Here is a 24,060-nt window from a genome sequence, read left to right on the forward strand (position 1 = left end):
CTTGCATGCTGTGAGGTAAGAGAAAAACCATTTTGTTCCCTCTGTGCAAACACGGACGTTGTCTCTGAAGTGTAGGATTTCCTTTGGTACTCTCCACACTTGATTCTCTTCCAGAGTCCAAGATACCATCCGTGAGTTTTTCTCTCTGTTGATCCACATCTGGTTCGTTCTTTCTATCCAGTCACAAGATCTGCCTGTCTTCTGTGGCATAGATACTTCCTTCAGCGCTGTAGCTGTTTTGTCTTTCCATTTCTCTCTGTCTGGGTCTTTCTCTGTCTCCCCTCCCTCCATCCTCTCCTGAGGATGCTCGTGTTCATTATTTTCCTCGGGAAGAGTCTGACTGCTAAGGAGAGAACTGTGATTGGGAATGCTACAGCCTGCTAAGAAGGAGCAAAGATTTGGATTTCCTGACCACGAGACTTGGAAAGAATCTCCAGAGACTCTGGGCCCTGGAGATCAAGCCACAGCTGTGTTAGCTGGAAATCATCCTCTCACTGTGTCTCACCAGACCGCCAATTCCATCATAATAGCAGGGGGTGGGTAGGGGAGTATACATCCTAGAAACAGGAGCAGCAGCTGAAACCCAACTTGGCTTGTGGCCAGATGCAGGAAAGGAGAGGCAAAGCAAGGGGAGCTTGAATGTGGGCTACACAGCATTTCCGCTCTCCACCCCAACTTTTTTTTTTTTTTTTTGCTGGAACTGCGTGTGCTGCTTTCTAGAACAGATAATGAATCACAGAGCTGTTCAGATGGAGAAATCCAAAAGTGCCTCTTTGCCTTATCTCCCCCTTCTAGGCTTTGATTGTAATAGAGACTTTTTACAGAGTCACTAAAGTGGGAGTGGGGAGTCCTCATAACCCCCTGGGGTTGTGCAGCAGAGGTGACCAGCGGGAAGTGAGTTACAGGGTTGTGACGTGATGTGGGGAGGTGGAGGAGGAACTGCCACTCAGTCAAGTTCTGCTCAAGGTCTGCTATGGGCCGAGTGAATTTAGGGCAGGAGCACCACACCCACTTTTTTCTCCTTGGCTTTTCTTAAACTGCATCACAACCTCCTGTTTTCTTCAGACAATTTCCAAGTTTTATTTTTGGTTTGGAAAAGGGTGAAAGTGCCTTGGCATCTGCATTTATCAGCTAGCACTCTGTGTGACCTACTTGAGACTGCGTAGTGACTTTTCTTTTTAGGGCTATGGGAGAAATCCCTAAAAGCAAAGATTCAGTGTCAGAAGCTGAAGTTGAGGTATATGGGATGCTCTGCTTGGGGGATTATTGTTCTATAGTTCCTGCGGGTTTCTCCCAGCAACCCCCTCCCTCCTCAGAATGCATTTGGAAAGGCGCCCCTAGCCTGCACTGCAGAGAGCAGCTGTAAAGATGCGGTGTGGGGGCGATTCTGGTGCGTGGGCTGGCCCAGCTGTCTGCTTCCCAACCTTTCAGTCACCTCAGCATCAGGCATCTGGTTGCCTAACATGGAGCTGGCAGCTTGCTAAGGCTCCTGAATGCCCTCAGGAGATGAAGCAGGGAGTCTCTTACTTTATCAGGCAGAAAAGACTAAATGAGGTCCAGAGAGTGAGCAGCAGGTCATCATGAATGATCAAGTGAGGACCCAAGCAGAGGCACTGTTACAATCAGCCCTGGACTGACTCCTTGAGACCTCTCTGGGCAAAGGACTGTGGTCTTAACTCTGAACATGTGACTCACGATTTGGAAAGTCATTCATCTTTCTTGGTTTCTATTTACAGTTTTGAAATAAAGTATCCACTTGCCTCACAATTGTGATTAGAAGATAAATTAGTGTTTGTAAAGCAAAGCTAAAAGATACAAACAACTCAGTCCTGGATCCCATCAATTAAGCATTGACAGGAACACCCAGAAGAAACTCATGAATAGGGAATACAAAAATGCAGACAACAGGATCCTGGCCCTCACAGCCATTACATTTCAGTTGAGATGCAAAACAACACAGAAACCCCCCGAAACTTGATAGTACGTTAAGTGTGGGCTAGTCGCTTGCTTCTCAAAGTATGGTCCAGGGACTATGGGTATTGTCTGGGAGCTTACGAGAAATGGGGAGAATCTCAGGCCCCACTTCAGACATACTGAATCTGCAGTTTAACAAGATCCCCAGGTGATCAATATGCACATTAAAGTTTAAAGAGCAGGTATTTCCACTGATCTCAGAATCAAGCGTGAATTTCTCAGCTTTAGGTCACTCAAGGTCTAGCTGTGTCTTATTTCTTCTCTCACATCCTGCCTCCAGCTATACGAACTATCTGCAGTTTAGGTAACTTTTCTGCAAGCTTCTGGGCCTCTTCACGTGCTGCTTCCTAGAGAGGCATGGTCAAGTTTACAGTTTAACTGTGAGAATAAAGAAACTACCGGGAAGGAAAAAGGGCAGAAAGCTAAGACCTAGTGATATGGAAGCCTAAAGGTAGGGGCTGGAATAGGAAGAGGGCTCTGTTAAAAGGAACAGTTTGCAGAGAGGTAGGAGTAGAGCCTGGCTGCTGCGAAGGGAGATGGGGCAAAGAAAATGTCCTTGTACTAAGATTGTCATTAGTGAATTATTATAATTATTTTTTCAGACAGGGTCTTGCTGTGTCTCCCAGGCTGCAGTGCAGTATAACGATCACAGCTCACTGCAGCCTCAGCCTCCCAAAGTAGTTGGGACTACAGGAGCGCACCACCATGCCAACTAATGTTTATATTTTTTGTAGAGATGAAGTTTCACTATGTTGCCCAGGTTGGTCTCGAACTCCTGGCCTAAAGGATCTTCCTGCCCTCAGACTCTCAAACTACTGGGATTACAGGTGTGAGCCACTGTGCCCAGCCACATTTTTTTTTTTCTTTTAGAGACAGGGTCTTTGTTGCCCAGGCTGGAGTGCAGTGGTGCAATCATAGCTTACTGTAGCCTTGAACTCCTTGGCCAAAGTGATCCTCCTGCCTCAGCCTCCCGAGTAGCTGGCACTACATGCACACGCCTTTAAGCCCAACTAAGTTTTCATTGGTGAATTTTGAGAGAGGTTCTGTAGAAGATGGGAGAGAAAACTAGATTGTAAGTGAGTGGAAAGATGTGGGGGCCCTGGCTGTAGCTCCTTCCCCAAGAAATTTGGCATAAAGGCAGAAAAGAACCAGGTGACAGCTAGAAAGGATCTGGAGTCAATTGGAAGGGTCTGCACATGTCTTAAAGCAGAACCAGTGGGTGCAGAAACAGCTACACTGAGGATGAATGGGATTTGAATATATAAACTCCTAAATATGAGTCTCTTATCAGGAGAAATAAACACTTTCTTTTCCTTCTCCTGTCAAACAAAAGGAGACAAGAGACACTAATAAATCACTCCAGGGACCTTGTTAGTATCAGCAGTCTGCATTCCGCTCCTCACTCCCAGCTCAGGAAGACCCTTGCAGCTGAAACTCCAGAATACCAGTTGGCAAGGTAACAAACTGCTAAGGGATCCTGGAGAATAAAAGGATCACTCCCGAAACCCTAGTGCTGCCAGCTACTAATCTAAAGATAGAGATTTCTGATGCTTCATCCCCTTTATAGATTAGGAGTTTAAAACATACTGGAATGCAAACATGTGCTATGAGGAAAGCAGGATTTGTCATTCTTGCCAGCAGAAAACACACATGCACACACGTGCACACACACACTTGTAGTCTGTTCTCATTTGGAAAGCCAGTTATGAATGAGCATGGTTTCCTGGGTAAAAAATTTTCTCTTCCTTCCCTCCCCACCAAGTCTGACCTCATCTGTCATTTTCAGTGTTATGGAGGATTAGTCTGAGACTGAAAACAGGTCGAGACATGTCCAACAAAGAGGCTCCAGATACTGAGAGAGGGAGGGAGGGAAGTCAAGCAGTTTGAGGTCTCTTAAGGCAACTGACAAGAGGATCAGGAGAAGAAAGTAGGAGTAAGAGAGGAGAGTGGTTTGGATGGATAGGGAAGGCAAGAGAGACAGATGTCTGTGATGATTTAAAGAGAAACACGATTAAAATAAATTCAGAGTCAGAAAACAGGAACAATATGAGAAGCAGGAAAAGGTAATGGACTGAGAACTGCAGTGTATTTGATAAAACAGCCCCATCCAGATGGAGAAACAGCATCATCCCCCAGCAAACTCCTCTGGAACGTGGGGGTGAGGGGGAATGCAAAAGAATTAATAGCTCCACTTGGTAGTGGGATCCTTTCACGCTAAAGGCGTGAAAGTGATTTACAAACCAGCATCATTACAGGACCTTTGTCACAGTTTGCTGAAAAGATAAGGTGAGGCTCTAACTTGTTAGTCTTTGCATGCCTAGACCACCCAGAGACAAAACTCAATCCAGAGCTCAAAATTCCTCCAGTCTGTTTGCTCTCTGTCCTAATTAGATGAAGCTATTTCTAAAAACAAACAGATCATCTCCTCTCACAGATTCCCTCGCCCCACTGCTATCTTATCTGCATTTAGTGCCTTCTCCTGACTTGTCTGATTCTTCTACTCGCATTCCTTCTCAGGTACCAGGGTTGCAAATCTTGGCCTCACCCCCTACCTCCACTCCCCATCCCCCATTCCTCTTACCAACACATCTAAACACTCGTTAAGCTCACAGCATTATCTTCACAATGTAGTTCATTTCTATTCCTGCTTTCTAGTTCCCACTGGTACCATCTTCGTTCTTCAAACACTTCTTACTTCACTTCAGTCTGTTCTCCACTTCGCCTCAATAGCCCCCCTCACCCCCGCCCCAGCGCTACCTTATAACTAATGGATTACTCATCTGACAGTACAGTTTTGGTGATGTTATCAGTCTGACTCAAAAGCCTCTAATAACTTCCCATATTCTCTATGAACTCCTCTGCCTGCCAGTCAGCCTTTCATTCAGCCATCATTTATTGTCTACTGTGTGTCAGGCACTAGGTACAAAGATGAGTAAGGAAGTTGATATCTAGAGGGAAGAGGGATGAAAAATGGATCATTACAATCCAGAGTTAATACTACTGTGATACAGGAATATTGATGAGGAATACTTAACCCAGACAGAGTGTCAGGGAAGGGTTCCTGTGAAGAGGAGGTTATTTCTGCGCTGAGTCGCAGAAGGCAAATTGGCCTTAGCCAAGTAGGGAATAAGGGAGAAATCATTCCAGGCAGATAGAGCTGCATGTGCAAAGGCCCTGAGGCCTTGAGAGCTGGTAGGAGCTGAATATCACAAATGCTTCCTTCCTTCTGTTTGGAGCATGGGTGTGAAGAATGGCCCTGAGGATTAAGAGGGGTCATACTGCAAAAGACTGGGCATGCCATGGTAGGGGGTTTGGTTTCACCTTAAAAGATGCGAGGGAGCCAAGGAAGACTTTTAAGCGGGGCAGGGGAGCAGGGTCCAGTTAGAGGGCTGTTCTATAATGCAGGTGAGAAATGATTGGGGCCAATAGCAACAGTGGCATTTCTCCTGAGGTATCTATCATACATTGCCTTATTTGTGTACATATTTTTAAATTTCCTGAAATGTCTTACCTCTCTTTTTCTCACCAAATTGTAAACTCTTTGAAGATAAGTGCTGAACCTTCATCTTTTCTATGTCAAAACCTTTTCTGCCAGGATCTGCTCTGATATTAGCAGAAACAGAAACTGAAAAAATGGGGACTAGCCTAGAAGCAGTAGGCAAGAGGGAGCTCCCAAACCAAGAGAGAAAGGAATGTGAGGTTTCTTTTCACTCCGACCCCACACTTCCTGCAGCCCAGCTGGGTTCCCGCTCTAGTTTCTGAGAAGCAAGGTCTGAGTCACCTCTTTCTTCCTGAACTCCCCTCTTCCCCAAAAGGATCGGAAGACTGGAGGGGTACTGAGTCGGAAGGATAGCAGGCAGCACCATCTGATTCTTTCCCCTTCTTGCCATATAGACAAAGGGCAGCGATACTTACAACGGCCAAGCCCCGAAGACCCTAGCCAGAATGTAACATCCACTTCTCACACCTGGGACCCAGCTTCCACTAGGGTGGAATTTCGCTTGGAGAGTAGGCAGAGGGGGGTGAATTTAGCCTTGAGAAGCTGGGTGGGAGGTGTGGAGAGGAGGGCTTGAGGGAAGGCAGGGAGTGGAATCAAATAATTTGAACCACTTCTCTGGTTACTGGGCTGTTCGCTGTCTTTCTGGTAATTGCTTGTTTACTCACCTCCTGGTTCTCAGAGGCTGTTGGACTCCTGCTGCTCTGAGAGTTGTGGGCTTACCTGACCTCCCTCCTCCCCACACCACCTCCACTGTATAGAACCTACTGGGAAGGAACAAAGAACAGAGTTCAAGTCCTAATGAGGTCTCCAGTGAGGCAGAGGTGATAGTCTTCATTCGGTACCAGGCAGAGAGATGCTGAAATCCCAGAACCAGCCCTTAAATTGGCTGTTGGCCTGGTGCTCAGAATGAGTACCCCTGGGAGGTGGGCAAGCTTCTGGAACCTGGTTTCTGGGAGAGAGGCTCTAAGTGCAAGAGCTCTGCTGGGCCTATTTTGTCCCTAACCTACAGTTCCTCCCCAAGAGAGCATCTGAGTGCTGTGATTTAATAAATAATAAAAGTCAGAGTAAGGATATATGATAAATACAAATATGCATATTGTACCCATAAAGAAAACAGTAGACAAATAAATCCTCCTATCTGACTATAACTGGTAAGAGCTTGTACAAATGTTCCCAAAAGGAGACAGATATTAGCCCCTTCATTAGTTAAGGTCCTTATCTGCATTTCTATGGTGAGGGATGATCATGTATTCATTTCAGTATGACTCTGTGCCTCTGGAGACAGAAATTCTGCGAACACATTGATTAGGGTAGGAACTTGCTAGAAAAAGCCATGGGTGTGCAATTCATATCTTCTAATTAATGCACATTATCACTTACTTACAAATGGTTAGGGCTGTAAAAAACTAACCCTTAGGAGACCATAGGTCAAAAAACAAAGAAAATTTTCTATAGAGGGGTCAATATAAAACTAATGGAAGAGTTTACTATTGCTTTTTCCTTAGGGACATTAGGTCCTTAAGGACTCTTAGCCTTGATCTCTAAGTTCAGGTCTCCCCTTTGGCCAGGGCCCTAGGGAGGCCATGAGTCCTAAGGAAAGTGGAAGCAAAGCTGAATCTCCAACGGCATCTGGGACATCTCTGCCCCTTCCTTCTCTGTACTGTACCCTATTCTCAACAGCACTTATGGCTCCCCCAAAGCCATGTTTTCCCAGTATCCCAGTATTCCCCTGCCTAGGCCAGCCTTCCCATCTATCTGCTGGGCCAACGAATCCTTGCAGACTTTTCTCCTTGATGTAATGATTTGTCCACATTTCTTTGCTTGACCAGACTGTACCCTCTCCACCTCTAAATCACATTCATCTTCCTATCCCTCGAATCTAGCCCAGAAACTGGCAGGTTCTAGGGACTAGATGTTGTCTGGGGAGACTCAAGTTCTGGTTCAGTCATTCACAATCTGTCTGACTTTCAGCGGGCCTTTTAATCTTTTTGTGTCTTAGCTTCTTCATTTTAAAATAAATCTTGCCAATTCCAACTTACATGGTTACAAATTAAAAATGAGACAACTGTGGAAGTGCTGAACAAAACGCCAGGTGGTGGAGGTGGTAGGAGGGGCGCTTAGCTCCAAGCAAAGACATATTTGTCTTAGTCTGCTCTGGCTGCCATAACAAAATACCATAGAGTGGTTTAAGCAACAAAAAGGTATTTCTTATAGTTTTGGAGCCTGGAAATCTGAGATCAGGGTGCCAGCATGGTCAGGTTCTGCTGAGGGCTTTGTTTCTGGCTTGCAGATGGCCACCTTCTTGCTATGCTCTCACATGGCAGAGGAGAGAGCTCCTAAAGACCCTATTTCCAGATATAGTCACATTACGGGTTAGAGCTTAAACACATATGAATTTTGGGGATATTCATTCCACAGCAATACTGAAGGAGATTCATCAGCACATAGCCCTTCAGTCCTGTCCCCACCTCCCACAGGTTGCAGATCTGGAGCACCCCCCCAACTCCGTATTGCAACTACAGTAATCATGACCTGTATACCAATTTATGGATGTTTCAGTAACTAAAGCATTTGTATGACATATCCTATGGCTTACGAAGAGTATTTCATACATACTCTAACCTCATTTTCACAACTATCGTGTCACAGCCAAGGCCCCAATGGCCCAGCCCAAGTCTTTATTTATTTATTTTTTTGAGACGGAGTCTTGCTCTGTCGCCCAGGCTGGAGTGCAGTGGCAGGATCTGGGCTCACTGCAAGCTCCGCCTCCCAGGTTTACACCATTCTCCTGCCTCAGCCTCCCAAATAGCTGGGACTACAGGCGCCCGCCACCTCGCCCAGCTAATTTTTTGTATTTTTAGTAGAGACGGGGTTTCATCATGTTAGCCACCATGGTCTCAATCTCCTGACCTCGTGATCCGCCCGCCTCGGCCTCCCAAAGTGATGGGATTAGAGGCGTGAGCCACCGCCCGCGCCCGGCCTCGGCCCAGCCCAAGTCTTATTTCCAGGTCCTTTAACTGTATACCTCCAAACTCTTTAGGCCACACCAAAGTACTCTGCTGTAACCACTTCAAAGAAAACAGGACTCAAAAGCTGGTGGAGTCTAAACTCTTTAGTTCCTCCTCTGTGACCACAGTTGACCGCCTTTATTTTTTCTATTTGCTTCCATTCTATTTGAATCCTTTCTTTGTGCTCTAGAATTTTACGGAGTGGAAAATATATATGGAGGGAGACAACATTCTTAGAGGAAAGGACTTCACAAATCCGAAGTAGGGTTAATATTTTGTTTGATTTGGGCACCATTTTCAAAGGACCCTGAATACTTTCTTAGGGTGTTTGGGATGCCCTGCCCACCCAGGACAACTGAGGGAGCCACTCTGGTTTTAACTGCATCAATTCACCAGACATTAGTTTAGAACTTTTTAAGTGCCAGGGCCTCTGCCCTGCAGAAGCTCACATTCCAAACAAGTCAGGTGTAGGCTCCGGTTCTAGAGAGTGACGGTGTGAATAGAGCTAACTGGATCGGCTTCTCTCCTTCCGACCTCCTACTCCCCTCCCAACAACACCTCCCCGCCCAGAACGTCTCAATTCTGACCCAGACACCCTGGGAGGCCGAGAGGCTCTTTTTGGGATCTGCAATACATCCTCCTCACCACAACCAACAGACAAAACGCGCGAGTGCCGTGCAAGGTGGCAACCCTTTCCTCTGGGGGGTGATCGCCCCAGCAGGGTGAAGCAGGCCTCTTTGTTCACGGGATGCCTCGCTAGCGAACCGGCGGCGGGGGCGTTCCCTGGACCGCGAGACCCCGGCTCCAGAGGGCGCCTCCCGTGCCTCTGCTTCCCTCAAGCCCAGTGCCGCCAGCGCCCAGAGCTCCGGATTCCTCCCGCCCCCAGCCCACCGGCAGGAGCTGGCTTCATTTTCCCAGTCCCCCTTTCATCTGGCCGCGCTGGCCGAGGACCGTCCGCTAAGGTCTCCTCCCATCCCAGCAGGAAGGGCGGGGAGACCCGGGGAGGATTTAAAGGGGCGCGTAGGTCAGGAGGACTGGGGGCGGCTCCGCGGAGAAACTGGGGCGCGCTCGTCCGCTCCCGCAGCCTCGGCCGCCGCGAAACTTCCTCCTCGCTCCCGCCTTTCCGGGCCCGGCGGGCCGAGGGGGAAGGGAGGCTTCCTGCGCCGGCGCCCGCGGCGGCCCCAGTGGGGTCCCGCCCGAGAGCAGACCCGGGCGGGGGCTGGGCGCGCGGCGCGGCCCTGCGGGCGGGGGCGGGGCCCGCCGCTTTCCGAGTCACCTCCCGCGCGCCGCGGCCGCCGTTGCCAGGGTGACCGGGGGAGCTCCGTTGGGGGGAGGCGGCCGCGGCGGGGACCGACGGGCGGAGCGCAGCGGGCGGGGCGGGGAGGGCCGGGGGCGAGAGGCGCTGCCTTGTCGTCATGGGAACGGCGCAGTTATTTCCAGCCCCCGGACCGTGCCAGTGGCGCGGTGCCAGGGTGCGAGGGTATTGCAGGACAGCGGCAATCTGCTGCGGCCTGGGACATAACAATGCGCCCCTTCTGCAGCGCGGGGCCCGCGGGCGAGGGGTCCCGCTGGTCGGAGGGGCCGTGGCCGCCCCCGCGCGTCGTGTCTCCTCTCGGCGCTCCTCGGCTCGGAGCCTAGCGGCACAGGGCGCTCCCGGCTGCACGTGCTGCCCCCGCCGCCGCCGCCCACGCTAGACAAAGCGGGGCCCTCCCGGGCTTGTTTCCTAGGCGCCCCCCTTCCCTCGATGAACTCTTTGATTTCTATCCTCTTCTCTATCTCTCACTTCGTTCCAGCCCCCTCAACTGCCTCCTGGAGCGCCTTTTTTGTGTGCTCGCCATCTCATGTTTGGCCCTCTCTCCAAAGCTCTGCCTTCACAAACGCCTCCATTTGACCTCCCCCCTCCCCCACTCTCTGGTCTCCTTTGGTAGCTTTATAATACATTTGATGGAAGGGCGACTCTGCACTCTCCTATTTTCAGGTCCACGTTACCTCTTGTATTGTCTTCTCCCCTTCCTGTCAGCACCTTCTTTCCGTCCTCACCCTTTTCAAGACTCTTCCAGAAACTCTCTTGACGTCTCTGCCTCTTTCCCGGTTTCCTTTCTATTTTTTCTTTTCTCTCTGGGCTGTAGGACAGCAGAAGGGAGATTGCAACTGGCTACCTAGATTGAGTCCCCCTTGTAGCTCACTGACGCCATCCTTTTTTCCTGTCACCTTGAGGTCACATTATTTGGGCACCTGGATGAGGCTCTGGGGGTTCTGCTGCTGTTGCTGCCATTAGCAGTCTCTTTGCTTGGAAGCTTAAATGAAGGAAATTTCTGGGAACTGGTCAAAGACCACTGAAATGCACCTTGAGGACTAAACATCTCTCTCACTCCATCTCTGCTTGGTTACTCTTTGGTTTGTTTCAAACACCATCTGCTTCTTCCCACTTCTTGACTCCCTTCACCCCTACCTGCCCCCCCAACAATCACATTGTTCATCCCTTTGGCACCAGCTCTAGAGAGGAAAGGGTAGGTCCTCCTGTCTCCAGGAAGGAAGGTGGGGCAGAGTAACTCCCGCAGGAAGGGAAGGAAAAAGGAGGGAAGGAAGGAAGTGGCCAACAGAAGGTGGAATCCGGTGGGAGGGTTTTTCATTGTTTGAACGTCTTTCCTTTTTAGCTCTGCAGAGTCAAGCCCAAGGCCATCTCACCAAGGTTCTGCTGCCATCTCCCAGAACCCCAGCTAGGACTCCCTTGCCAGAGGCTGGAGGGGGCTGAGGTTTTGGTGGACATATTTAAGGGAAGTGGGCAGAGTTTCATGTATGCTGCAAATTGTAAGCACTTACATTTTTAATGTATCCATCATCTTCTGTTTCTTTTCTGTCCAACAAAGTCAGCTTTTATCTTCCCTTTTGGGGGTGGGGTGGGGGGGAAGCCCCAGGGTAGAATCATGCCTCAGGTAAGGAAGATGTATCTAGCATTTCCTGAGGACCTTCTGCATGTGAATCTGCTCTTATATTCTGTAATACTTCACATTTATATAGGGCTTTTTTCCCTGAAAGGCTGAGTTTTAAAGTTGGTGGGTAAAAGGAACCAAGTAGAGTTGTGATAAGGGTTGAGATGAAGTGGTGGAAATGGGAGCTCTTTAAAACTAAATGCTCATCAATACTGCTCTCCAATATTTCCCCACCTTTTTTCTAGCCTAGGCTAAGGGCTGAATGCAAGCCCCAGGAACACAGGCAAGGAAGTGCTTTTGTCCATTCTGGACATGTGATCCAGTACCAAAGGTGCTTAGTTATGGGCGAAAAGAAGTTTGTGGTATGACTATTCTTTTGCATAGTGTATCTTTGCATAGTGTATCTTTGCATCTCCATTCACTTAATACCCGAATACCTACAGAACTGCCAGCCAGGCTTGGGCTTCATTGGCCCAATTGTTCCTTGAAAGCCCTAGAAGGAAAAAAAAAATTAGCTGTGCCTTGGAAGACTTTGCCTGAAACCTACACTAGGTTTCAGACAAGGTCATCCAATCTTCTGGATTAGTTAACTATGTCCTGAACACTGAGCAGTGGCCAGAGCGATTGGGGTTTTGTTTTTCTTAGCCTGGGGAAGCTCATCCTTGTGCTCTGCAAGTGTGTCCTCTAGGGAGAGAGTGTTATCAGCACTTCCGTGGTGTGGGATGGGATGGGGGGTCAGGAAGGGGACCCAACAACTTTAGGAGTCTTTCTTTTGTTTTCTGTTTTAAGTTGCTGTCTTGGTGGTGGAGGAAGATATGAAAGGGTGGACACCTGGCTGTTGGAGTTGGGACAAGTATGAGCAGAGCTGTGGGGCTTGACTTCCTTTCCTACTGGCTCACTTCCCCAAGGAGGGGAATATATTGCTCTAGAGGGAATTTGCTATCGCCTTCCATCAGCAAACAAACCTGCAAGCCAATTTGCCTGGGCATTTAGGGCACTGAGTTTGGGGTACCTCAGGGAGCTTAGACTCTCCCAGAAGACACAAGCCCTGTGAACAGTTCTCTGGTCATTGTGTGGAGCAGGTGTGGGATGCAGAGGTGGGTAGGGCAGATTCCCCATAAATCGAAGACAAGATTTTCTCATAAACAGATGCCTCAACTATGAGGGGGAGCTGGGCTTCCTTGGGCATTCCTAGTCATGGAGATGGTCAAGGAGCCTGGGCTGGAAGTTTGCCTGTCAGAAATTCTGCAGTGTGTGTTCCTGTGCTGGGTAGGGGTGAACTGATGGCCCACATGGTGAACTGATGGCCCACATGGTGAACTGATGGCCCACATGACTTCAAGATTCTGCAATTTTGAAATATACTAATGACCCTAGGCAACATGTGATAGATAGCTTGAGCTTTACTAGGGATTCCATTAATCAAATATTTATTGAGTGTATAGTTTGTACTGCAGCTCTGCTAGACACTGTAGGAGATTTAGAGATATGAACAATGGAGTTTAAGATCTTTGCAGAGGCCACTAACACTTGGAATACAATGAAACAGGAAGGGGGTTCTAGGCCAGAATGAGTGGTCCTGCCCCACATTACCACCCCATCAAAACCAGACAGTCAGCATTCTCTTACACCAGTGCCCTGTGATTTGTTTCTTCCTGAGATACTGGTTTCAAAGTTTTCCAGGGACTTTGATCGATAGGACAGGGGCAGAAAGGAGAAACCGTGTTAATCCAGAGAGAAAGGCAGAGTGTGTGGGGTTGTGTCTGCAAGGGTGAACGCTGAGTGAGAGGATAGAGCCCCTCCTGTCATGATGTGCCAGGATGGAGCAGGCATGAGAACCGGGAGGAAAATGAGGTGGAAATGAATGGGCCCCTGTAGGAGGAGGTAATGAGGTGAATCAGAAAAATCTGTCACTGAGATCCAGGAAGCGACTGGGAGATTTACTCTCTCGGTCCTTTTAAGATGAGACATGTCAGTTTGGGAGCCTGGACTCATGAAGACAGATCTACCAGGTGCCTAGGGATGGAGCGGGTGGGAGCTTGCCGTAGCTACTGTGCAGAATGGTAAGATTCCCATACTTGGGCAGCCTGGAATTGGCCCTGGGACCCATCTCTCGTTTACCATCTTTGGCAAAAGGAGTCCTGCTGAACCCCAAGAACTCCTTCCCTGGCCAGTGCTCAGTGCCCCCATTCCCATCAGCAGCCCCCTGGAAAGAGTCCAGGTATCTGTAGGGACTCTCAGAATTTGTAAGTCAGAGAGAACTGTGGGGAGGGGGTGGAGGTGACCACTGCAGGATGGTGAATGTCTGGGGAAATGAATGTGTCCCTTTCAAGGATTCTGATTGGCTCAGTTGTGTAGGGGTGCAACTCAGGAGTCGGTTTCATTAGACTCCTTAGCATCTTCAGGGATGGAAACCTCTGCTTTGTTGGTTTATGTCTCTGTGTGTCCTGGGATAACCTCCCTCTACCACAGCTGTGGACACTCTCAGAATCTTATGCCCAGAATGTCCTTCAGGGGATCATTTCTTATAGCTTGGGAGGGACCTGGGTGTGATTTGAAGGGTCTTAGGAGGAGGAGCAGGCACTCACATGACCCTAACCATGTCTTCTACTAGCCTGTAGCTTCTTTGGGGACATGGGTCTAGTTTTGAGGCATGATCTTGGATACTCATTGAAATGCACATGCTGCCTCTGCACCCGTGATGACTGTGCGCTGTAAGGAGCAGAGCAGCAGGCACAGAAAAGGGCCACCTAGCACAGACCAGGAGCCTGAAGGAATGAGATCTGCGACCAGGGAATGATGGGGATGGGGACAGGTCCAGGGAGGAAAAAAACAAACACGGGGGTTAGGGTTAGAAGCCTTCTTTGCTGTCTGCCCTTCATCCCTGGTGAGAAGGACTCTGGAGCTGCCCCCGGGTCCTGACTGCAGGGTAGAGGTGCTCAGCCATCTCTGAACCATAGGGCCTGTCTGAACCATAGAACCTGACACTGTGGCCTGGGATATCTGGGAACCTCTGTGAGGTAGATGGGGGCTGGAATAAGATTTTAGTTTACCTTGAATATGAGAATAGGAAGGCTGCTTCTGGGATTTTTGCTCCTGTCTGCATTCAGATCACCTCAGGGTTCTTTGCTTTGAAGAATGAACAGAAGCCAGGGGCTCCATTTGACAAGGGCTCTGCGGGGGAATTGTGGGATGTGGTTGTGAGCTGCAGGGAGCCCTTCTCCTGCCCAGATGATGGATGTGACAACCCTCTGCAAGAGAGGCAGCCAGATGCCAGTTGCTTTTCTGGTGTTAGCTCTCACTGGTGGGGTTCAGCTAGAAAGCCCTGGCAGGTATCATTCGCAAGCCAAACGAGGGCCGGAGGCACCTGGCCTGAACCCAGGGTCCTCAATGCCAGACTCCCCTGAGTGCAACGGATAAGGCTGTGGAGGGGAGGGGCTGAGCTAGAAGCTGAAAGAGTTGGGGCAGAGAACGGACTCTTCAGCCCCAGAGGAACTGGTCTTAAGCCCATTGCACTAGTCAGAGTGACCAAGAGGGAACTCCCATGCCCGTGTGCATGATCAAGTTCTGAGAGTTGAGTGATCAACGTGTAACTCCGACAACTCAGATCTGGCCATTTGTGGATACTCCAAGGCCACTGAGCCTTCCCCATGAGGCTCCCTGCATTTCCCGTCTCCACCTGTCAACCTCTGTGTTGGACTGTTTGGTTTTATCTTCATCCTTAGTTGACATGTTCAAGAGCTAATTGAGCTTAGAGGGTGAAAAGAGGCCCACCTTCACTTTCAGGATTAAATTCAAATCCTCCAGTACTAGACATTCAAGTCTTTGTGGTCCATTCCCTGCCTTCTTTTCCTGCCTCATCTTTTGACACCATCCCACATGCATGGCACCTTCTAGTCCAAACACATGGAAGTGTTTGTAGTTTTCCAGAGGATGGTCTACTGTCATTCTGCTGTGTCTTTGCCCATGCTGTTCAGTCTCCCTGGAGCATATCCTTCCCTTCTCCCAATCCAGAGATGCCTGGCTCTTCCTGTGAGGCCTTTGAAAGAGCTTGTGGCTCGTCTTTTCCAGAGTTACTTTCCTGATGTCCCATGTCTCCCCAGTCTGGGGTAAGAGGTCCCTTCTCTGTTCTCCCAGGCAACCCAGTCACAGCAGTTATCATATTAGATTGTGATCATTTGCTCCTTTATTTTTGGCAGCAGCGGGGGGCAGGGGGGATGGAATTTCGCTCTTGTTGCCCATACTAGAGTGCAGTGGCATGATCTTGGCTCACTGCAAGCTCTTCCTCCCAGGTTCAAGCAGTTCTCCTGCCTCAGCCTCCCAAGTAGCTGGGATTATAGGCATGTGCAACCATGCCTGGCTAATTTTTGTATTTTTAGTAGAGACAGGGCTTTGCCATATTGGTCAGGCTGGTCTTGAACTCCTGACTCAGGTGATCCCCCTGCCTTGGCCTCCCGAAGTGTTGGTATTACCGGTGTGAGCCACTGTGCCTGGCCAAGCTCCTTTGTCTTCCTAAGAAACAAATAATTTCTTCTGGGATTTCCCAGTGCTTAGCACTGTGCCTGATACTGAGTCCTCACTTGTTTATTTGTTTATAGTTACCGCTTGTCCATGTCCTCCCCAACCCCACTAAAAATTAAGCTCCATGAGAGCAAAGATCTTGCCTTCTTCATTCACTGCTGAACCCCAATGTCTAGCACATAGTGGGCCTGCAGTAAATATTTGTTGAATGAATGCATGGAAGTCATGAGCTGTGGTTCACATGTGGCTCCTCCCCTGAGTGCCCCAGTGACCTTGTGTAAGTTCCTCAGTGTACTTAGGATGGTGTAGGGGGGAGTTGTGGTGGGACCTGTGTCTAGTGCACGGCCCTTATGGACCACTTCAAGTCTTCTCTGTCTGAAATCTTCCAGCCTCTGCTCCTGTGGCGAGTTCTGTGCAGGATTCCCAGCTTTGTGCATGTACAACTCAGAAGTACAGAGGAGTTCATACCTTGTGGATGAATGCTTCCCCCCATTCTTCTGGTTGATCACCTTGAGTTTCAGTTTCCTCAGATGGTCTTGCAGGGTTGGTTACCAGTTGACCCTTAGCCATAGACAGCTTCATAGTGAATCTCTGTATTGACTCTCTGTCCCCTGTTTCTGCCTCCTGGGATTGTATTCCCAAACACACTCTTGCACATAAGCCTTTGTCTCAGGCTCTGCTTTTTGGGGAACTCAGGTGAAGCAATCAGGTTCTGCTCCTGGCTCTGCTACTAACTAGTTCTATTTTTGAGTCAAACCATTTCACCTCTCTGCTTCTGTTTCTTCAGCTGAAAAATGAATATCAATGCCTACCACATAAGATTTTTTGCAATATTTGATAATTCAATATATGTGAGAGTGTCTGATTCAGTCCCTGCATATAGCAGGCACTCACTAAAGGGTTTCTTTCTTTTCTTCCCTCCCATTGCTATAAAAAGGCAGGTCTGGGAAGCCTGCTTGGCCTCTTGGCTGGTGAGGCCTTGTGAACAAATGCCGGTGAGCATGATCTCTGCTCTGGTGGGACAGCCAAGCCAGAGGAGCAAAGGGTGACTAGGCCAGATGACTCAGGGGTTTGGCAACTGGATCGTTTTCTTCGGAGCATTCTGTAAACATCGGTCAATGGAGTCTTGCAACATGCCTGACAGGTGGGAGGCGGGCAGGAGCACGGGCGTGGAGGATGTGGAGGCAGGGAGGAGGCCAAACATGTTGCTCACAGGGGCCGAGGGCAGCATGTTTAAGATGCTTCTCCAGCATGCTGGTAGGAAATGTTTTCAATGGGGGAGAGGATGGGGTGGTGACTTCTCAAGTTCTCTTTCTGTCTCCTGCTTCTTTCCTATCAACCCCGTGGCCTTTCCTGGGTGGCATCTTTTTGCTGCAGAGAAATATCTTCATGTACTCCATGTCCAAAGTAGCTTACAGCCCATAGCCGTGAAAAGCGAGAGTACAATTTCTGGCTTTCCTATGGGAGTTGAGAGAGGGATTTGGGGGTAGGGAAGCTGCCTGGCTCCCCCTTTATTTATATATGATATGCCTCTTCAGCCTACAGGTAAGGCTGGTTCTAGGCACATTAAGCCCATTGACTCCTGGGAAGATCTTGGGAAATGACTCAGAAGGGCTGTGTCAGCTTTCATGGTGTTTTATCTTTGAGCAGTGAGACCTCTGCTTCCCACCCTCCCTGGCAGCCTCGGCAGCCAGCTGGGGACAGTCATGCTTGCTGATTTGCAGGGGGATTCTCTTTCTCTCTGCAGCCTCCACTACCCTCAGACAAGCATGGAAAGGGGAGGTTGGTGTCAGGGTGAAATGTTTGGGTGCCTCCACCTCCACAGAGGTGGTCCATCTCCCAGAGCCACCCTCCTGCACCTCCCAGGGGACTAGATTCCTGCCCTCTTGGAAATCCGGCAGACATCTGGCTTTGGCTGGGCCTTCTGAAGGAGCCCAGGAGGGGAGAGAGGCAGCAGATGATCGCTGCGGCTGGTGCTGTGCCTTTGTGTGCACAGACCCTCCACCTCCCGGTCCCTGCCCTGCTCCTTCCTTTTGGTGGCAGCCCAAGGCCTGCTCCCACCTGGCTAGCAAGTCCCTGAACTTACCTGCCCACCCTTAGGTCTCTGGACCTCCCTTCCCTGCCCCCTAGGCAGCTACTGGCTGTGCAGGCTCAAGCAGAGCCATCCGAAGAGCTGGGAACTTTCTCTGGAGGGAAGTGGCTGAGAGGGGTAGGGAGAGAGAGTGAAAACTGAAGGGGAGACCTGCAGTGAGAGAATTGTGGCCTAAATTGCCAGGACCAATCATCTCTAGGCGCCCAATTCCCTATTTGTTACATTCATCTGGGGATGAGCATTGAAATAGTCACACGTATATATTGCTTGCACATGCAGACTTTCAGTGTGCAGTAAGTCCTCAGCTAATGTGATCGATGGGTTCTTGGAAACTGCGACTTTAAGTGAAATGACATATTGAAATCAATTTTACCACAGAATAATTGATATAAACAAGAGTTAAGTTCCTATGGAATATTTCTTGTTTTAAAGTTAGCCAGGCATATTGGCATGTGCCTGTAGTCCCAGCTACTTGGGAGGCTGAGGTGGGAGGATTGCTTGAGTCTGGGAGATCGAGTCTTCAGTGAGCTGTGGTCACTTCATTACACTCTGGCCTGGGAAACAGATGGAGACCCTGTCTCAAAAAAAGAAACAACAACAACAAAAACTAGTATTGTAGGATTAGATACTAAACACTTTAAACTTTCCCGAAAGTTTTTTCAACAGGGTTCTTATCCTATCCTCAAAGCATTGTTTTCAGGTAAATGGAGTTAATATGACTCTAGCTGCACAGATTGGGAAACTGGCCAGAAAGAGTCCCATGAAGTTGAGAAAGGTATGTTAAAAGTGGGTAGAAGAGTTCATGTTTCCTGACTGCTCATCCAATGCTCCTTCTAATGTACTCCTTGCCTCCAAAAATTTGGCCTTGTTACTCAGAAACACCCAGCTAACCAAATAATTCTGTCACAGGGGCCCCTTCCAGAGAAAAGACGTGGACACCAAGTCAGAACCAACACTGCATTTTAATGCTGAGCTAACATGTTTCCTCTTGCAAGTCGCTGGTTCCTTGAGAAGCCATTTTTCCCATATTATTTTTTTGTTTTGTTTAGTTTTTTGTTTTTTGAGACATAGTCTCACTCCATCACCCAGGCTGGAGTGCAGCAGCACAATCTCACCGCAACCTCTGCCTCCCGCGTTCAAGCAATTCTCATGCCTCAGCCTCCCAAGTAGCTGGGATTACAGGCAGACAGGCATGTGCCACCATGCCCAGCTAATTTTCTGTATTTTTGAGTAGAGACAGAGTTTCACCATGTTGGGCAGGCTGGTCTTGAACTCCTGACCTCTGCTGATCGGTCCGCCTTGGCCTCCCAAAGTGCTGCGATTACAGGCGTGAGCCACTGCGCCCAGATTTTCCCGTATTCTTTCCTTACTGCTCTTTCTCTTTTCACTGCCCCGCTCTCCCAGCTTCACCACACTCTTGGGGAAGAGCGTTTCTACCTCTGTTGAATCCCACTCCCAGTTAGGAGAGATGTCGGTGAGAATTGTTGGCTCAGCATTTCTGGATGCCTCTGTTGTGGTTGTTAGTGGGCGGGGCCCTCTAGCACCTGTTGCAAGCTGTAGGGTGTTCACCAGGAAGCCTGGCTTGTTAGACCAATTACCCGCTGCTGGCCTTGGCCTCGCTGCCCTGGACAAAGTATTCTTTGCTCAGATTCTTGCAAACATCATGAGAAAGCAGTGGTTCTCACACTTTAGAGAGCATCAGAATCACTTGGAGGGCGTGATGAGCACAGATTGCTGAGCCCTATTCTGAGAGTTTCTGACTCAGCAGGTCTGGGATGGGCCAGTAATTTGCATTTCAAGTCCCCAAGAGATACTGATGCTGCTGGTCCAGGAACCACACTTTGAAAACCATTATGATAAAGGACACAATTCTTACACTCGGTGGACCATGGGCCTGGAGTATGGGAGGATCAGACAGCTGGAAAGGAGAGTTGGGGCTTAGGATGAATGTGACCAAATTTGGCCAGCCAGCTACAGCAGTTCCTCCTGGCTTTCTCTGTGTACTGTGGTGTCCTCCCACATCCTAAAGATGCATGTGTTGGGTGAATTGGCATGTCTCCATGATCCGAGTCTGAGTGAGTGGGGATGGAGTGTGCCCTGCAATGGAATGGCGGCCTCTCCAGGGTCAGCTCCCACTTTGTGTCCTGAGCTGCTGGGATAGGTTTCAACCCTGAAATGGAAAGTAGGTAAACATCTTATTTTGATTAATCTTTCTTAAATGTATGCATAGCTCACATTTATTTCAGTGTTTAATATTAGAAATGTTTTGAGTCTTTATTAAGAAGTTTAGTGATGGCCAGGCACAGTGGCTCATGTCTGTAATCCCAGCACTTTGGGAGGCCAAGGCAGGTGGATCCCTTGAGCCCAGGAGTTCGAGACCAGCCTGGGCAACATGGTGAAACTCATCTTTGCAAAACATACCAAAAAATTAGCTGGTCAGGGTGGCATGCACCTGTGGTCCCAGCTACTTGGGAGGCTGAGGTGGGAGGATCACCTGAGCCCAGGAGACAGAGGCTACAGTGAGCAGTGATCATGCCAGTGCACTCCAGCCTGGATGACAGTGAGACCTTGTCTCAAAAAAAGAAAAAACAAGTTTGGTGATATTTTCGAGACCAGTGACTTGCAAGAGGAAACATGTTAGCTCAGCATTAAAATGCAGTGTTGGTTCTGACTTGGTGTCCACGTCTTTTCTCTGGAAGGGGCCCCTGTGACAGTATTATTTGGTTAGCTGGGTGTTTCTGAGTAACAAGGCCAGATTTTTGGAGGCAAGGATTACATTAGAAGGAGCATTGGATGAGCAGTCAGGAAACATGAACTCTTCTACCCCCTTTTTTTTGTTTTTTGTTTTTTTAGAAACTGATGTTTATTTTCCATCAACCATTTTTCCATGTTGCTTAAGAGCCCGTGCAAGAACAGCTTAAGACCATTCAGTGGTTGATCCTACCCATTCAGTGGCCTGAGCAGTGGGAGCTGCAGACCAGTCTTCCGTGGCAGGCTGAGCACTCCAGTCTTCAGTAGGGAACTGCTGAATAGGCACAGAGGGCACCTGCACACCTTCAGACCAGTCTGCAACCTCAGACTGAGTAGCAGTGAACTCAGGAGCTGGAGCAGTCCATTCACCCTGAAATTCCTCCTTGGTCACTGCCTTTTCAGCAGCAGCCTGCTCTGCTTTTTCAGTCTCTTCAGGATCTCTGCAGAAGTAGAGATCAGGCATGACCTCCCACAGGTGTTCACGGGAAATGGTGCCACGCATGTGCAGAACTTCCCGCACCAGCATCCACCACATCAGACCCACTGAGTGAGCTCCCTTGTTGTTGTATGGGATAGCAATGTCCACATAGCGCAGAGGAGAATCTGTGTTACACAGAGCAATGGTGGGTAGGTTAACATAAGATGCCCCGTGAGAGGCTGGTGGTCAGCCCTGGGGTCAGTAACCACAAGAAGCCGTGGCTCCCGGAAGGCAGCCTGGATCTGGTTAGTGAAGGTTCCAGGAGTGAAGCGGCCAGCAATTGGAGTGGCTCCAGTGGCAGCAGCAAACTTCAGCACGACCCTCTGGCCAGTAATCCTGGACGATAGAAGAACACTGACATCAGCAGGGTTTTCAATGGCAACAATGGCACGAGCCGACAGCAGAAGCTTCTCCCAGGTCCTCTTCAGATTTATGATGTAGATGCCATCACTTTTCCTTTTATAGATATACTGTTCCATCTGGAAGTCAAGATTGGTGCCACCTAAGTGGGTTCTTGCTGCAAGGAACTTAAGGACATCCTCCTCCTTCATTTGCAGGACATCAAGGGCTCCGGACATTGTGAAAGTTTCCCTTTAAGTTATGACGGGAATCCAGAACAACGCCATATGGACCCCTCTGTAGGTAGCGTGGAAAGGCCTTGTACCCACTTTTAACATATCTTTCTCAACTTAGTGGGACTCTTTCTGGCCAGTTTCCCAACCTGTGCAGCTAGTCATATTAACTCCATTTACCTGAAAACAATGCTTTGAGGATAGGATAAGAACCCTGTTGAAAAAACTTTCGGGAAAGTTTAAAGTGTTTAGTATCTAATCCTACAATACTAGTTTTTGTTGTTGTTTCTTTTTTTGAGACAGGGTCTCCATCTGTTTCCCAGGCCAGAGTGTAGTGATGTGACCACAGCTCACTGAAGACTGGATCTCCCAGACTCAAGTAATCCTCCCACCTCAGCCTCCCTAGTAGCTGGGACTATAGGCACATGCCAATATGCCTGGCTAACTTTAAAACTTTTCATAGAGGCTGGGCGTGGTGGCTCATGCCTGTAATACCAGCACTTGGGGAGGCAGAGATGAGTGGCTCACTTGAAGTCAGTAATTTGAGACCAGCCTGGACAACAGCAAAACCCTCTGTCTACTGGAAATACAAAAGTTAGTAGCTGGGCATGGTGGCTGGTGCCTGTAATCCCAGCTACTCGGGAGCCTGAGGCATGAGAATCGCTTGAACCTGGGAGGTGGAAGGAGGTTGCAGTGAATTGAGTTCACACCACTGCACTCCAGTCTGGGCAAGAGAGTGAGACTTCATCCCAAAAAACAAGAAAACGAAAATCTTTTTATAGAGACAGTGTTGCCCAGGCTGGTTTTAAACTCCTGGGCTCAGGCGATCTGCCTGTCTCAGCCTCCCAAATGCTGGGATTACAGGCATGAGCCACTGCACCCAGGGTTTTTTTTTTTTTTTTTTTTTACAGAGTCTTGATCTGTCACCCAGGCTAGAATACAGTAGTATGCTCACAGCTCACTGCACTGGGCTTGACCTTCTGGGCTCAAGTGATCCCACCTCAGCCCCCTATAGCTGGAACTACAGGTGCACACCACCATGCCCAGCTAAATTTTTGTATTTTTTGTAGAGACAGGGCTTCCCCATGTTGCCCAGGCTTACTGCACTCGGCTTTAGCTCCTGGGCTTAAGTGATCCTCCCACCTCAGCACGTGTAGCTGGGACTACAGGTCATGCCACCATGCCCAGCTAATTTTTTTGGTATTTTTTTATAGAGATGGGGTTTTGACATGTTGGCTAGGCTGGTCCTGAACTCCTGGGCTCAAGGGATATGCCCACCTCAGCCTCCCAAATTGTGGAGCCACCATGCCCCATCGATTTTTTAAAAATAATCTTCTCTATGGTCTGAACCCAAAGGGCAAGCAGACTCAAAGGGCAGGTTCGTATGTTGGAAAGAACAGTTGAGCAAGGACAGGATGTCTGAGCTCTGATTTCAGTTTTGCCACTAACCAGCAGTGTGATTGTACATCAACTGCCTTTCTCTCTGGGCCTTAGTTTCCCCATCTATAAAATAGGAATGTTAGATTAGATCATGTCTAATGTCACACTAAGATTTACCAGTCTGGAAGTCTATGCCTTTAATTAATTAGTCGTCATGGTCTTGATTTCTAGGCAGGCTATCATACTCTGGCCTTTGTGTCATGGAGGGAGATAAACCAAATGAAAGAGATGGCGTGCATCAGAATATTGTTGCTAGATCCAGGGTGCAGGATATGGGGGATGGAGACTGAAGCCAGAGCTGGAAGGCTGGAAAGGGACGTGTCATTCTCAGACAATTTGCTGCAAGTCTGGGTGCTTTTTTCACCCATGAAGCTCGGATTGGCAGCTCATAAACCAGGGAGTTCCCAGGAGAGGGAAGCTAGTGGGCTGGCTTCATAGACTCCTAGCCCACCTCTCCCCTTGGCTTCATGACACTGGATATTTGAATTCCAACTGTTCCCTTCTGGAGACCAGAAGGGGTGGAGGGTGGGGGGCTTAACCTTTCACCTCCACATCTGTACCTCATCCTTAGCCTGGCCTTGAGGTAGCCACTCAGAAAGAAGGACAGTGAGCAGGCCACTGGCTTCCGGAAGGAAAAGAAAAAGCCCAGCATTCTCTTAGAAGACCAGCGTTCCTGCCTCCCAAAGCACTATCTCTGGTTCTCCTGCCACAGGACGCCCTTATCCTTAGCCAGGCCAAGGGTGTGTGCCCTGAGCCTCACTCACGTCCTTCCTCCCTAAGGCCCACTCATAC

General features: G+C 49.0%; 1 pseudogene; it reads right to left on the reverse strand.

Moving 5' to 3' along the window:
• Positions 1-20,918: 20,918 nt before the first annotated feature.
• Positions 20,919-21,834, reverse strand: LOC104671985 (annotated as a pseudogene).
• Positions 21,835-24,060: the final 2,226 nt, after the last annotated feature.

This window comes from Rhinopithecus roxellana, chromosome 8 (assembly GCF_007565055.1).
Source record: "Rhinopithecus roxellana isolate Shanxi Qingling chromosome 8, ASM756505v1, whole genome shotgun sequence".
Classification (NCBI taxonomy): domain Eukaryota; kingdom Metazoa; phylum Chordata; class Mammalia; order Primates; family Cercopithecidae; genus Rhinopithecus; species Rhinopithecus roxellana.